This window comes from Lygodium microphyllum, chromosome 7 (genome assembly GCF_053477565.2).
Source record: "Lygodium microphyllum isolate KBCC chromosome 7, Lygodium_microphyllum_v1.1.10, whole genome shotgun sequence".
Taxonomy (NCBI): domain Eukaryota; kingdom Viridiplantae; phylum Streptophyta; class Polypodiopsida; order Schizaeales; family Lygodiaceae; genus Lygodium; species Lygodium microphyllum.
In genome coordinates this window covers 85,326,163-85,341,201 of record NC_141141.1, presented here as the reverse complement: position 1 = coordinate 85,341,201, position 15,039 = coordinate 85,326,163, and the positions used below count along the sequence as shown (strand labels likewise).

The 15,039-nt window shown below is 43.1% G+C and overlaps 1 pseudogene; it reads right to left on the bottom strand.

Annotated features, from left to right (window-relative positions):
- Nucleotides 1-13,523: 13,523 nt before the first annotated feature.
- LOC148033644 (putative adenylate kinase 6, chloroplastic pseudogene) lies at nucleotides 13,524-14,690 on the bottom strand (annotated as a pseudogene).
- Between the last annotated feature and the right edge of the window lie 349 nt (nucleotides 14,691-15,039).

The following is a 15,039-nucleotide window of genomic DNA, read 5'->3' as shown; positions in this document are numbered from 1 at the left end:
GGACAATGGGAAAAAGGGCCTAGGCCATGGCTGGCCATGTAAAAAAGGGGATAAGGGGATGACCACCCAAAAGGGGATTTAGGGTTTTGTATATAAAGTTGAAAAGTGAATGAGAAGCTCTTTCTTGTGTGTGGCCAAAAGTGGCTCTCCTCTTCTTCTTCTTCTCCTTGTTCTTGCTTGCTTGAGCTTGTGCTTGAGAGAGGGAGTGTGAGAGTGTGAGGGAGTGAGTGTGTGAGGGTGAGGGACCGGGGAGGAGAAGCTCTCCATCTTCTCCTCTCTTCTTCTCTTCTCTTATCTTCTCTTGTCTTGCTCGCGGCGATGGAGCTTGGAGCATGGAGCTTGAGGATGGAGCTTGCTTGAAGCTTGCACTTGAATCGTGGAGCTACCGGAGTGCACGAGAGAGGAGGTAACTCGATTGGCATGGAGGTAAGCTCACTACACCCATAGATATGGATGGCGCATCGGCTATGTGAGAGGTATCCATTAGTGCTCGGCTTGGAACGCTTGAAACAATAAGCGATCCGTGGGTCTTGGCGGTTGAGCAAAAGCTCCCACAGTCCTTGAGTGATGTAGGCTCTATATAGCCTCTCCTTGAACCCCTTGAAGTGCTAGTTCTAGGTAAAGCATGGATGTATCCTAGGGCACATGGTGTCTAAGAACGGCATTACCACCGACTTCTCCAAATTCAAGGTCATTGTCGACCTATCACCACCCACAAACTATAAGGGAGTTCAATGCTTCTTGGGACACACACGGTACTATCAGCAATTCGTTTTGAACTATGCATTGATCGCTCTTTACAAATTGTTGATCGTATTCGAGTGGACCAAGGAATGTCAACACATCTACAATGAACTAAAAAAGTCTCTCACGATCACACCAATTCTACGAGCCCCAGATTGGAACATAACGTTCCACGTGCACACTAATGCATCAAAATTCACCCTGGTAGTTGATTTGTGTCAACCTGGTGAACGTAATCTAGATTATCCTGCAAACTTTACTAGCAGACAACTCAGGGATATGGAAATGAATTACTCCACAATATAAAGGGAATGCCTAGCCATGGTATTCATTGTGTAAAGAAGTTTTGTCATTATCTTTTGGCTAAGCCCTTTGTCTTCATTGACCATAAAGCCTTTCTTTACCTAGTGAAAAAACCTTACACTACATGATGCATATCTAGGTGGTTGCTTCTACTTCTAGAATTTTGACTTCTCTATGGTTGTATGCAAGGGTAAGTAGCATTACATGGTAGACCATGTGTCCCACATACCAATAGGAGAAGCCACTTGATGAGGCATCATAAACGACTTGCCCGATGTGCACCTATTTAGCATTCCAATGAAAGAGGCCTTTTTAGGGTTGATCTATCATTGTATTAGGCAGATGACATAGTCCAAGTCCTAGAGCATGGAATGAGAGACCTATAGAGAATGCTAGGTTAAAGCACCTTATCCTTAACATTTAGCCCTATCAATTAATTGCCATCCAACTCTATAGACTAGGACAGGACAGGTTATTGCGAATATGCATATGTGAGCAGGAAATGCATGAGGTGCTTTTGCTAAAGCACATGGTGGAATTGCTAGAGGACACTTCAGTGAAGACACTACAGTATGCAAGGTGCTACAATCTCAGCTGTGAAGGCCCACCCTATTCCGGGATGCTGCTAAGTTCATGAAGCATTACGACTAATGTCAATGGACCAAAGTACCCATCCGTAAGGACAAGATCAAGTTGATCGTGGTGGTAATAGTGCAACAACCCTTTGAAAAGTGGGGGATCAACTTTGTTGGGCCAATCAGCCACCCTGCAGTATAGTACTCACAAAGCAAAGTGTAACATTGTAGCGATGGATTATATCACAAAATAGGCCAAAGCTCAAGCCACCAGGAAGAATGACACTAGGACCATGGCTAAGTTCATTTGGGAGCAGGTGATCTCGTGATTTGGCTGCCCAATTGAGCTAGATAGTGATGCACTTTGTTAACCCCAACACGAAGGAAGCAAAAGAAAATAAAAAAGATGCAGGGCAAAGGCGAAAAAAAGGTAGCTCAATTGAAGAAAGAGGAGGAGAAAAGGCCAAAAGTGCGAGAGCAACCTTAAAAGTCCAAGGCAGCTGCAAAAAGGAGAAAGGTGCATTTTTAAATATAAAGGTGCACCCTGAAATCTTGTAAAAAAGTGCCAGGCGGTGGAAAATCCGGAAAGCTAAAACTGAAGATAAAGATGAAGGCCAAGGCAAAGAGAAATGGAAGACAAAAGTGCACTCAAGTCAAAAACCCTTGTAAAAGAGCGCGCATCATGGTTTAATTCAAAGAGCACCAGGCTCTCACCCATGCAATTTGTAAATGTAGATGGGCGGGGGAAAGGAAGCTAGGAAGATAGAAGGACAATGAGAAAAAAGGCCTAGGCTACAGCCAGCCATGTAAAAAAGGGAAAAAGGGGAGGACCGCCCAAAAAGGGATTTAGGGTTTTGTATATAAAGTTGAAAAGTGAATGAGAAGCTCATTCTTGTGTGTGGCAAAAAGTAGCTCTCCTCTTCTTCTTCTCCTTCTTGTTCTTTCTTGCTTGAGCTTGTGCTTGAGAGACGGAGTGTGAGAGTGTGAGGGAGTGAGTGTGTGAGGGTGAGGGACCATGGGGTGGAGAAGCTCTCAATCTTCTCCTCTCTTCTTCTCTTCTCTTCTCTTGCTCGCGGTGATGGAGTTTGGAGCATGGAGCTTGAGGATGGAACTTGCTTGAAGCTTGCACTTGGATCATGGAACTACCGGAGTGCGTGGGAGAGGAGGTAACTCGAACGGCATGGAGGTAAGCTACTACACCCATAGATATGGATGGCATGTCGGCTATGTGAGAGGTAGCCATTAGTGCTCGGCTTGGAACACTTGAAACAATAAGCGGTCCGTGGGTCTTGGCAGTTAAGCGAGAGCTCCCACACACTTCATTAATGAAGTGATTGCCCATTTATTGTCTACATTCTTGATCATCTATAGAAAACCATCACCATACTATCCTCAACCTAACCCTAATGCAAAATACACAAACAAAATCCTAGTAAGAATGTATTGACTAAGATGGTCTCTGCCTCACACAGCGACTGGGACAATAAACTCATGGCAGTGCCATGGGCCTACAAAACAGCCTACAAGACGGCCATAGGGCAGGCCATAGGGCAAACACCATTCAAGCTTACCTATGGGACCAAAGCGATCTTGCCATTGGAGTTTTTCATTCCAAGCTTGAGAGTGGCAGTGCAAGAGAGATGGGATGGCAAGGAGGCATGGACGGAATGCCTGACAGAGCTAGAATGCCTCTTTGAGACCGAATCCTAGCTATGCATGTGCTAATCTATGAAAAGGCAAGATGCAAGAGTTGGTTTGACAAACATGTCAAACAACGTGATTTTGAGCATGGCAACCTTGTGCTACTATACTTTATAAGGGACCATAAGCAAAGATGAAGTTGAGATGCTTGAAGCCTTTCAGGTCTCCAATATTATTTGAAACTAGCAACATAGAGCTCGAGACCCCGGAAGGAGAGGGCATGGGGTTTTTCAATGGTAGTCGCCTCAAGAATTACTACCCCCAACACATCCATTGCACGATCCTCCAATGCTAGAACCCCCTGTAAATGTGAGAGTTGCCACTACGCATATCAGTCACCCAAAAGACACATGTCTTTAACATGATTATTGATGAGAGAGCTGACTCTAATATCCTTACATACGACCATTGGACCCTCATTGGTCAACCCCAACTGTAGCCTACTAATGCCAAACTCAACCTATTTGGGGGACAGTCCTACCCATGGCTAGGGAAATGCAAAATAGTAGTCTCTATCGAGTGTGAAAGTCTACCTATGATCTTCTATGTGCCTTCTGTAAAAGGAATCGCTGCCTAGGATGCACATTCAAAAAACAAGCACATTGCAATGTTGACTATGACTCGTAGCACATTCACCTCATCATTTTTTGGAAGAGAGGGGGAGAGACAGAGTGGAGCGGAAGATGAGCCTTAGCTCATTGTTGTTAAATCACACACATAAAGATAGACTGACTGAAGAGTAACGGGAGCTTGACATTCTAACACTCTCCCTCAAGCTCAAACCATCTGATAAACTCCAAGTAGCTATCTGAAATATATGAACTTTTATTTACCAAGAGACTTGGTAAATATGTCTGCTACCTGGTCTTCAGTCTTCACATGAATCAATTCAATCTGCCCTGTAAGAACCATTTCTCTGATGAAATGGTAGTGAAGCTCCATATGTTTGGACCTAGCATGGTAGACAGGATTGCTAGCCAACATAACACTACTGAGGTTATCACAATGCAATCTCACTCTGCTTTCTAGTTGTATTCCCAAGTCTTTCAACAGTTTCATCAACCAAACTGTTTCGCAAGCCACTAAGGCAGCTCCTCTGTACTCAGCTTCTATACTAGATAATGCAACAGTAGGCTGTTTCTTACTCTACCAAGTGATCATACTGATGTGCCCAATCCAAATGCATAACCATTGATTGACCTCCTGTCAGGCACAACCAGCCCAATCAGCATCAGTAAACCCTTTCAGTTAAGAGATTTTTCATATGCATAAAATAGCCCATAATCTGTAGTACCCTTTACATATCTCATGATCCTCTTGACTGCATCTAAATGTGGTTTGTGAGGCTTCTGCATGAACTGACTAATCAGCCCTACTGCATAACATAAGTCAGGACAGGTATATCAAGTTGTCCACCATCTGTCGATACATGGTCACATTCTCTATGTTATTCCCAACATCAATTTGTAGCTTGACATTTTGATCAAGAGGTGTCTCCATAGGCTTGCATTCAACCATATCATACTTCTATAAGATGTCATGAGCATATTGCTTCTGTAGTAGCCAATACCTTGAGGCATAGAGACTACCTCAATCCCAAGGAAATACTTTAGTTCACCAAGTTCTTTGACTCTGAATTTAACCTGTAAACATGATTTAATTTCAGCAATGCCCTCGTCATCATCTCCAGTGATGATAAGATCTACATAAACCACTAGAAACACATATCCATGATCTGTCTTCTTCGTGAATAGACTGTGATCTACATCACTCAATCTAAATCCATGTTGCTGTAAATAACTCTTGATCTGAGCATTCCATGCTCTAGGTGCCTGTTTCAGTCCATACAAAGTCTTTTCAGCTTACATACATGTGTAGGAAAGTCCGGGTGAACATAGCCTTCAAGCCGCTCCATATATACTTCCTCAATCAAATCACCATTCAAGAAAGCATTCTTGACATCCATTTTCCATAATTTTCATCCTTTGCATGTTGCCAAAGCCATGATAGTTCTGATTGTTGCCATTTTAGCCACCGGACTGAAAGTCTCCTCATAGTCAAGGCCATATTGTTGTGCATACCCTTTTGCAACCAGCATGGGCTTACATCATTCTAATGAACCATTTGACTTGCACTTAACCTTGTACAACCATTTGCAGTCAATACGGACTTTGCCTTCAGGAAATTCAACCAATTCCCATGTCTCATTTTCAACTAGGATTGCATACTCCTCATCCATGGTGGTAGCACACGAGTTATCATCTGTAACTGCATCATCAAAATTTGTAGGTTCTTTATAACCTACCACACTAGCCATATATGCATAATGGTGGGTTGAATAACCAGTGTATGTAAACTTGTCAATTGGTTTTCTGACCCTATCATATCTCTGTAACTGTGGCTCACTCTGAGCTTGTCTCTCATGAGGTGATACATAATGACTCTGCCTTGCTCCAGGTGTCATAATAGACGGAATGCCCAACTCACTATCCAAACTATCACTGTTGGATGACTCATATCCTGCTGTAAGTGGACCTATCGCATCCTCAAGCATCTTTTCTTTTCCCTTATCCAATATCCCCCTCATTGACATATCCATGTCAGTGGACGTAGGAGTACGACTTCGCAAGCGTCCCAACCAAGGACTTACTGTAGGTGACCCATCACCTGTAGGACCACTCATAGATGTACTCACTGTAGGTGTATTTTCAGCATTACTAGTGCTAGTTGATCCATCAGTAGTAGCCACTGCAATAGGATTACCATATCATGATGCCAGCTCATCAAAAACAACATCTCTACTAATCAATATCTCATGTGTAGACAGTACATAACACTTGTAAGCTTTCCGGTCTTGTGCATAAGCAAGGAACGCACTCTTGATAGCTTTAGGATCCAATTTCTTCCTCTTTTCATTAGGAACATGCACATATGTAATGCTGCCAAATACCTTCAAGTGTGAAATGTCAGGCTTATGACCATACAATCTCTCATATGGAGTTACATCATGAATCCCTGTTGTAGGGGTTCTATTCAACACATAGACATCAATCACTATACTTCAGCCCAATAACCATTTGGTAAACTCTTCTCATTCAGCATAGCTCTTGCCGATTCCATCAGTCATCTATTTTTCCTTTCTGTTACACCATTTTGCTACAGTGTATAGCTACAAATTATCTGTCTTCTGATCCCATGTTTAGCAAGATATGTGTCAAAGTAATTAGAGATATATTCTCCACCTCCATCTGATCTAAAACATGAAATCTTATAGCTCAACTCATTTTCAACATGCTTCTTGAAGTCCTTGACTGCATCAAACACATCATCCTTATGTTTCAGTATGTAAAACCAAGTATACCTGTTGAAATCATCAATGAAGGATACATAGTAACAAGAACCACCAAACGAAGCATTATGAGACGGACCCCATACATCTAAATGTACCAACTGTAAGGGTCGTGAGCTATTCCGTACATATCTCATAAATGGAAACCGTGTCTGCTTTCCAAACTGGCATGCATCACAAACATGTCCAAAGTCATAATACTTGAACTTAGGCAGTACAAGCACAATCTCCTTCTGCTGCATAGATTTTAGCTTTTGTACATTCACATGGCCAATCCGCTTATGCCATATCTCAACATCTTGTATAGCACCATCATCATGTGCAAACATGGATGCTTTCAATTCTAGAATTGACGCATCAAGAGTAAACATTCTGCCATCTCTTTGGTCTCTATCAATCAATTTGCAACCATTACCGCAGTAATGACAGTCCTTATCTCTGTTTGACTGATCATTTGACTGCCATGAACCAAATCCACCACCTCTACCATGGGGTGACTCTAAAGCCACAAGATCCACACTGGCAATGTGTATTTGTGCCATGCCAGGCATTCTGCTATTGTTGTCCATAAGTGTTTTGAGTGTCTCCTCAACCTCGAAAAGAGCCACAACCTCTGCGGCCTCTACCACACTGGCTAGAGTAAAGAACAATGTCTCTGCTTTGAGACATACTAGAACCTGTATTCAGCCCAAGCTTAACTTCCTCATGTAGTAGCAAAGCAATCAGCTCATCCCAATCAGGGGGCTCAGATCTCACAGAAATAGACGTATCAAATGCTTTATACTCTTTGCCAAGTCCATTCAATGTCATTGCAATCATATCATCCTCAGACACTAAAGATCCAATGGTGGCAAGCTAATCCGCTATGTTCTTGACCTCTGTAGTGTAGGTCTGAATGCTTCTACCACTCCTAGACATGTTATTGAACTGTTGCTTTAGCTGAATCTTTCTTGCATATGTTGCATTTCCATAATTCTTCATGAGTATGTCCCATGCATCCTTTGGGAAACTACATCCAGTAATCTGTATAACCATATCATCTGATATACATAAGGAAAACCAATGTAACACCTTGCATGCTCTCTCAATTCATAGCTTATGAGCCCTTTTCCGGTCATTTGTCGAATTCATTTCATGTATTTCAGGTTCAGTCTCATCACCTGTACATAAGTCCCAAAACCTCTACCAACCAAAAAATTCTTCATACAAAACTTCCATAAAGTAAAATTTTTGTTGTCCATCTTTTCTCCCACAATTTGAGTGATATTTTCAATGCCTTGAGCATTTTCCATAGTTGCAGCTTAGGTATTCAGTGATGTATACAACCTATAAGTATCTGACTCCTTTTCCTACAGTTCAGGACCAGTATCCTACTATTCAGGATAGTTCTTGACAACCTACTTGATATAAAATATATTCCAACAATGGAAAAACACAATCAACTGAGCATAAACCAAGCTCAAATCAATTCAAAACATTCTATGGTAGTGACAAAACATCCCAGCAACAAAGTACGTCCATACAAGTATCAATGTTTATACTGTATGCAAGTAGCAGTACCAAATACAGCCAGCCCACTACTATAACCAGCAGTATTTTCTCTGTTAAAATAAGAGTATTCAGACCTCAAAAAAACCCCAAAACATCTCATTCAGTTGCCACTCTATGTAGGAGTTAATACATACCGGTCAAAATATATTGCATGTATGTCAAGTGAAGATGATAGGTATCCTTCCTGCAGACAATAACCAATCAATACCCTGGTATAACCAACAACAAATCAGTCCAAACTTTGGACTTTCAGTACTCACAATATCCCAAAAGCATCTACCACTCAAGTGGTATGATCCAAGCATTTATGAGTAGCAAATAAGCATCACATATACTTCAACCCTGCAGGTATATTGTTTCCAAATTCAGGACAGCAACCAGTTCACTATTTCCAGCTTGCAAATAAGCTCCAAAATTGAGCATTTAACACTCCAATATCATGCTCAAATGCATGATAATAAGGGCATATACATTGTTAGGATGAAAGCCACTAGCGCCTTGGACTCACCTACTGTTTACTGCAGTATACAGCCTGTCTGCACAGGTCTATGCTGAATATCTCAAAATTTGTGAGGATTTTGAAAAAAATATCTTCTGCAAAGTTGTAGACCACGTCAAAATGGTCATGAATAGTTGGCCATTTCTCCAAAAACCATTTTTATAGAAAGATATAGCTTCTGCAAAAAAATGGGCTGCAGGCACAGTCTCCTTTGATGACGTTTTCTTCAGATCTGATGTCTTGATGTCAAATGGCCACTGCCAAGCCTTTAGGCTTCACGCATTCAAGCTCTGATACCATGTTGGAAGAGAGGAGGAGAGAGAGAGTGGAGTGGAAGATGAGCGTCAGCTCATTGTTGTTCTTCTTTCATTATTCTTCCATCATACTAGCTGAAAGAGGCTTATACACATAGATATGACTAACCAAGACTAACTGTGGTTAAGTCACTGACTACACTGACTTATTGAATGTCACACATGTGTACGACTATATCCAGCTAATGTCGATCACACACATAAAGATAGACTGACTAAAGAGTAACGAGAGATTGATATTCTAACACCATTGGCAATGTTTGGATAGTGACGGCTTTCAGCAAAAGGGCAATGTGGCTCCATCACAGTTGCAATGCCACTAATAGAGGAACTAAGTGCAAGGTCTAAGGAGGGGGATCATAACTTGTCCCACCCTGCCAAGACAAACTGCCCACCACCTAAAGGAGCCACACCCGAGACCACTAAGCACCAACTCAAATGGGTGCCCAAACGGCAACTGCAACCGCCTAGAAGTCAAACTGTGTGAACTCATAACCATGGAATATCACACCGTAGGCCTAGGAGCCAAAGTTGGCACTACCAAAGTAGACGAACGATCAAGCCACGATGGGTTCCCAAAGACCTATTGCACACTCAAGGCTACTACTATGAAGGCAACAAACTAGATTTGGTTCCCCAAGGTTACAAGCGGCACACATGCCCTTCAATCTAGGCCCTCCATCCCATCTCAAAAAAATGCGAAGCCAACAAGGAATGAGAAACCAATTGATCCAAAAAGCACCAAACCCATAGAACCTCAATGAGTCTATCAACCAAAACCACAACTAGCTGCTCCTAGACCAACCCAACGTAACACTTACAGCATCCCAACGGCTCTACAAGTAGAATGCAGTGCATCATCTGAGCCCTAAGACCAACCCATCACACAAGTGGCCACTTCACACCCTACTGACCAATTCATAACACAGACATCAGTTCCTATGTTATCTAGTCGAGCCAAATCCCCAACCTCTCGTAGGCCTCAGACCCTCCTATAAGTTTAGATCTATCCTTGCCTTGGCCTTGGACCTCGCCATGAACATAGGGAACCACCTCATCACCTGCATCAGATGATTAGACACCACATTCACCATGCTAGCCAGGAGCTATGAACAATAAACTTAGGCCTCCTCGATGAGACATTAGCAATGGAGTATGCTCCTTGCCATGCACTTTTGGGAGGAATATGAGTTTGTGTTTGTTAATATTCCCAAGGTAGCCGAGGAATTGATTGCCAAAAAGATCTCTCGAGAGAAAACTTGCAAACAATGGCTCATCACATCAAATAGCAGGAGCAAAGTCTCTACAACAAGCCAGGAGCTAGAAAAGCTGACAAAGCAAGCTGACTCTAACTCTTCATTTATGCAAAAATGGTATGCTCTGTGTCTCCAATGGAGATAAGAGGGCTACCAAATTATGACCAATGCGCCGAGCAGAGACGCGTAATCGAAACAAATAAGTACGACCCTACCTATGTGGCTCCTACCTTGTTCAAAGCCCTGACCATCACATGCAAATGACCTTTAGAGGAATATATCATGGCCCATCCCTATTTGGATTGACTCCTGACTGAGGAAGAACTACATGTTGCTAGCAAGATGAACTCTAGAGACTTCCTAACTGATGTTCTGACCTACATTACACACATAGGCATTAGACCTCATGACATGGACCATCATGCCCACTTGGAGTATAACCCAAACTTCTATGATTGGCTCATAACGAAGTAAAGCACAGCAAACATGTGCTTAATGCCCTTAACCCTTCATCCTCCAATCCTAGGAAGGATTTTCATCATTCCTCAGGGGGAGGGGTTAAGGTGGAAAAGAAAACATGACTTGAACTTCAGAACTTCAAACCGGAAAATGTTCAAAAGCAAAAAAGGACGAATAAAGAAAACTTGTACTTGAAGAAAAGCTTTTATGGAAATCGTGCTTGGAATGTGCGGATTGCCTATTCTTTACTGGAACATCACACCATTCCATAATGTTTGTTCTTAAACTTTTTTTTCTTTTTCACAAAAGGTACTCTCAAATGAGCTAATTGTAAGCTGTTGTCCCATAACAGGAACTCAAAATGGAAGGCCAACTTTCGTTCTCAGAGGAAGAGCACAACATGTACCGACTAGCCACTAAAACACAAGTCTACAACCAGCTAAAGCACCACAGCATCAGCAATTTGGGGGAGAGGTAGTAAACAAGGAAGAAGTGGTGAGAAAATAGTTGACCAATGCAACCTTCGCAGATACGTAGAGAAGGTGGGCTAGAAGATTGACCACATTAGGTGCACATCCCTCTTAATCTTGCATATAACCCTCTCATTTTAGCATTTGGCCCATTTAATTTGTGTACAATGTCTTGCTCTTAGTTTAGGCCTTCATAACTTTTGTGGGACTTAAAAACTAATGAAAGTAAGTTGGCAAAAGTTAACCTCTATGTTGCATGGATGATACTTGTGATCTATTTAATTTTCACTAACCATGGTCTCTTCTCCTCTTATGCTTTTTTGTCATCTAGTAGCTTCTCTCTTGCCTTTGACTTTCTATGTCATGCATAGTGTATGGGTAACATATGTCCTCTATAGTCTAGGATCACACTACTACTTTTAACCATACTGCAAGCCACTATGGGCAATGACGGGTAACAACAAGTCTTTTGAGAGTATGCTCATGCACCTATGTTACATGGAATTTGAGCGTCATAATCACCAATTGTAACTAACATGTTCAGCTCGAACATGCTTGATGGTCTTGCTAGTAGATACTAATGGACACATACATACCAACATTTGCAATCAAGAATATAGGGATAAAAAGTGCCACACAAATACCATAACAATAATAACTATGGTTATAAATCAAAGAATACCAAAAATAAGGTAACATTGTTGCATTACATAGTTTCTTGTGTTAGATAGTTTGTTTATGATAGTCTTTGCGCTAGAATATATGACTATGAGATGAACATAACGACACTATACATATCTTGGTGCGTGCATCAAAATCTCAAGTTGCAACATTTTAACTCATTCTTGCCTTGCTATTATCCATTACACCTAATTGCCATTACCCTATCTAGCGCTCTGCCATTCCCTATAAATATCACCCCTAATAATTGGAGAGGTCTAAATTTAAGGACCTTGGTGTTGGTAAGGTTGTTACATATCTCACTTGTTGCATTACGATTTAGAGACACATAAAACATAGGTTCAACATGGTTGAAGGATTAGATTTTAGAGAAGTTATGGAGATGGAAGGATGTCCTTCTCACTCTTCTAAGTTGGAAAGTTTGTGGTGATAATAAGCACATCCTAGAGTCAATGGTTTTTAGCCTTCTCTATTTCCCTTTTGTAAGAGCTCTTGGAATGGAATTGAGAATCTCTTTAGAGATTTTCATGCCTTAGACAAGAATGACAAGGAAAATCCATGTTTGGTTCCATGACAATAAGTAGAGCTAATGATTTGGCTTGGAAATGGCTTAAGAAAATGGAGTCCTCTCTTAGCCATGTGCAATGTTGTTGGATTGGCCAAGCACCTATGTGTGGAAAGAGTCACTTGACATTTCTTGGTAAGATGGAATCATGCTTAACCTACAAAATTGGGATTGTGTAGTTTGAGACTACTGAATTGATGGTTAATGTGTGGTTATGTCGATCGCATGCATTCAAGTGAGAGGGCTCTCCCAATCAAAGGGGACTTCCTTCAACCTTCTATCTAGTTAAGTGCAACAGCTTCATAGAACAATAATTATATTGTCATGCTTAATCCAATGGTGGTGCCAAGGATGGGTTACAAGGGATAAATAAAACTATATCAAATATTTGGGATTACTTTTCATTCAATTTGTTGAACTGTTGTGAAGTGAAGGACAAGTATTCATTAAGTTTTGAAGGATACTACTAGATGTTACAAGTAGAGCTTAGGAGAAAACATAATTGGCCTACATTTCAAATGGCCGACACTCCATGTAGGCTAGGCTTTTTGCCCCTTCAAGGGAGTTCTTTAAGTAGGTATAAGCCTAGATTTCAATGGATTTTGGATACTCTAAGCAAAGGATGATTTTGATTTGTTGTTATCTCAATCCATGTAAATGTTAAGACTTTGAAATCTCATGTCTATTGTTGCACCTTTATGAGATAAGTATACCAATATGTGAAAACATGGTAAGTTCAGAGCTTGTAACTCCAAACCACATAATAAAGATTACATGGTCAACCACATACTATGCTAATAAACTATATTGGAGATTCTCACAAAGGGGAAATTTTCCATGTAATGGTCACAAATGTTATATTATTAGTCAAGTATTTAGGTACTAACACAAAAGACAAACAAATTTAATCAACTTGGTACTCTAAGACCTCCAACAAGGTTAGTGAAACTTATTTTAGCAAGGCAGCAAGTTGTATAATTAAAATGGTTTTCAAGGAAGCATTCGCATGTGAAATATAATTTCAAAACAAATATGTTGATTTGTTTAATACTCCAACAATCATTTTGCTCCCATTTTGCATAGTTCAAGAAAAGTATCCATTTGTATGTGCTTTTATGGGATTTTGGGAGGACAGCAAAGAAAGTGAGAATATAATGCCATTGACAAGTGAATCTCAATCTCCCACCATGGATGATTCCATTATCCATAATATTCCTATAAACTGGCAGGTAGGTGGATTCGCTTTCCATCAAGGCTTTGTGAGGAGGTAAGTGTGCCTCTCTCTCCTCTCATGAGATCTTTAGGCTTGTTATGGTGTAGAATGGGAGAAGAATACAAATGTTTGTGAAAAGGTCTTGTGTAAAGCATTTGCTCATGACCATTTTGCCTTGGTGACGCTGGTCTTTCGCTTTTCGCCCAAAAAAAAGACCGTTGACCATTCGGAAAAGGCGTCCGTTGACCATTGCTTTTGACCAAGTCTTTGAAACTCGAGAAACACAAAAAAGAACCAAAGAAGTCACAGCTCGGAGGCGTAGAGGGGGGCCGTCTCTTGGACCAGGTAGTTGAGCTGGAGGGCGGCGTGGAGGAGGCGCGGCCAGACATGGTCAACGCCGGGCCCCACGTTGAGGTTGAAGAGCTTGCCCTGCGAGCGGTAGTAGGCCTCCAGGGCGGCGCTCTCGGCGGCGTGCACGCCCAGGCGCTGCCGCACCACCTCCTCGGAGGCGTCGTCGGGGCGAGCCAGGAGCTGCCCGGCCGACCGAGCACCGCGGCAGCAGGATGGCGCGCCACGGGGAGGCGGCAGGCGGGCGGGCAGGAACACGCTCTGCTCGGGGTCCGCGTGGGGCATGTCCACGTGGGCCAGGTTGTAGTCGCGGCCGCAGGAGGGGCAGGAGCGCCGGCCGAGGCACTTCGCCACCAGGGCCTCTTCGTGGGCGATGTGGAGGTTGAAGGCCAGGTCAACCCCGGAGCCCGCGAGGGCCTCGTCCAGGATGCGGGCCTGCGCCACCGTCCGCGGGAAGCCATCCAGGACGTAGCCGGCATCCTCGCTGCCGGCCCGCGCCTGCACCTCCCGCACGCGCCGCGCCAGCAGCTGCAGCACCACCTCGTCCGGAAGCAGCCGCCCGGCTTCCATGGCCTCCCGCACCCTAGCCCGCAGCGCCAGCTCCCCCGGCGCCACCGTCCACCTGCCCACCCCCCTCGCCAGCTCCTCCCTCACCAGCTGCCCCGTGGATATGTGCTCCACCCCGAGCTTCTTCGCCAGCAGCCCCGCGTACGTCCCCTTCCCCACCCCCGGCCCCCCCAAGAACACCAGCTTGCATGACGCCGGCTCATCATCATCTACCATCATTGATCCTCCTGCCTTCAGCATCCTCTCCTTCGACGCTAATTCCTTCTCCCTGTCCAGCGCCCCGTGTATCCTCCTCACCGCGTCCCCGTCCGCCTGCAGCCGGTGATCCACGTGCGACACCCTCTGCTGGTGTAACGCTGCCGACTCTCCTGATCGCGATCCGGGCTTCATCATCGCATGCAGCCTAAAGGCTGCTGTACTACAAGCTCTCCGCAAAGCCATAGA